This window comes from Lepus europaeus, chromosome 17, assembly GCF_033115175.1.
Source record: "Lepus europaeus isolate LE1 chromosome 17, mLepTim1.pri, whole genome shotgun sequence".
Taxonomy (NCBI): domain Eukaryota; kingdom Metazoa; phylum Chordata; class Mammalia; order Lagomorpha; family Leporidae; genus Lepus; species Lepus europaeus.
This window is the reverse complement of record NC_084843.1, coordinates 73,309,096-73,310,892: the sequence shown is the minus strand read 5'-3', so window position 1 is coordinate 73,310,892 and position 1,797 is coordinate 73,309,096. Positions and strand designations below refer to the sequence as shown.

Sequence of the window (1,797 nt, the reverse complement as noted above, 5' to 3'; positions counted from 1 at the left end):
AAATAATTCATGTTTAATGTGACCATCGAGATGTAGGTGTAAAGCCTACTTCTTCCACTTCGTACTTGTTTCCTTTTTGATCTGTTTTCCTCTCTTTTTAACCTCTTTTGGAGAGATTGAAAACTTTGAATGATTCAGTTGTAGCTATCTTGTTGGCGTATTGATCGAAAGTCTTTGAAAATTTTTATAGCTGCTTTAGGATTTTTAATATGACTCTTTAATTCATCATGATCTACTTTTAAGTGACTTTATACCATTTCACATATAGTGTAAGTATTTTCCAATAATATACACTTCAGTTTCTCCTCTCCTGGCCCTTACATAATCATTGTCATATATATTACATCTCTCTATATATGCATATATGTGCTTATATACACATGTTTATTTATAATACGTAATATGCACTACACTACATTGCTATTGTATTTATTTAAGCAGTCAATTATCTTTTCTATCTTTATTTTATCTCATGTCTGTCACATATATGCCCACTTTCTGTTTTGCTAAGAAAGAAGTGTTTGATTGTGTGACCATTTCACTCCCACAGTGGAGTGCCACAGCTGCTACCCTGAGAACAGGTGCAGACCAGTAGTCGTGGAACAGTCCTTTAAAGGGAGGTGAAGGTTACCAAAAAGATCTTGCATGGTTTCCTGCGTGTTCCCATTTTAGGTGCTCTTTGTTTCTTTGTGAAGATCCAGGTTTGGTCTGGTGTCACTGGTGTGCCTGCAGGATTCCCTTCTGCATTTCTCACAGTGTGAGTCTGCTGGTGATGCATGCTTGCAGCTTTTGATATCTTTTAGTCTTTGCATCTCTGACAACGGCTTTATTTCACCTGCATTTTTGAAATGTACTTTTGCTGGGTACAGAATTCTAGGTTGACAGTTTTTCTTTGAGTATTTTAAAAATGTTGCTCCTTATCTTCTTACTTTTATTATTACTTATTTTTGTTTTATGTTCATGTCTTTTATCTCTGATTTCTTTGAAGTTTCTCTCTCATTTGCTTTCATTTTGATTAATTTAATTATAATGTGTCATGTGGTTATTTTCTATTTTTTGTACTTACACTTTGTTGAATTTCTTGGACTTTTGGGTTTATAATTTTCATCTATTATTTCTTCAAAATATGGAAAATTTTATCTGCTACCTCAAATATTTTTTTTTTCTGCTTCCCCAGCCTCTTACCTGGGCTCTTAATTGCACCCATATTAGATTCTTTAAAGATGTCCCATATATTGCTGGTGTTCTTTTAATTTTCTTTTTGTTCTTTCTACGTTTCATTTTGCATAATTTTATTGCTATGTGTTCAGAGTCATTGATCTTCTTTTAATGTCTCATCTTTCAATAATCTCATGCAGTGTGTTTTTTATCTCATACATTGTAGTTTTGATCTCTAGAAATTTGAGTCTTTTCTGTAAATCTTCAGTGTCTCTATTTCCATTCAACACATTGTATTTGTTTTAGAGGGAGAGGGATGGGGTAGGGATAAGGAAAGAGAGAGGGAGAGAGATGTGTTCCCATTTGCTGGTTCGTATCCAAGTGCCAGTAGGGAAGCCAAGGAGTCAGGAGCTGTATCCAGCTCTCCTTTGTGGGCAGAGTCATCCTCATGACTCCCAGGCTCCACATTAGGAGAAAGCTGGAGTAAGGAGCTCAATCTAGAAATGAAACCTGGAGACTGTAATGTGGGATACGGACATGTTAACCAGCATCTTCCCCACTGGGCTGAACATTCACCCCTCTGCCTATATCTTGGAACATGTATTATACCATTATAATAGCTATTTGAATCATTGTCTG

General features: G+C 35.6%; 1 non-coding gene across 1 annotated transcript; it reads right to left on the bottom strand.

The window, feature by feature from the left end:
* Window positions 1–470: 470 nt before the first annotated feature.
* LOC133776432 (small nucleolar RNA SNORA41) lies at window positions 471–603 on the bottom strand. The gene has a single exon (XR_009868380.1). It is a non-coding gene; the product is annotated as a small nucleolar RNA SNORA41 (small nucleolar RNA).
* Between the last annotated feature and the right edge of the window lie 1,194 nt (window positions 604–1,797).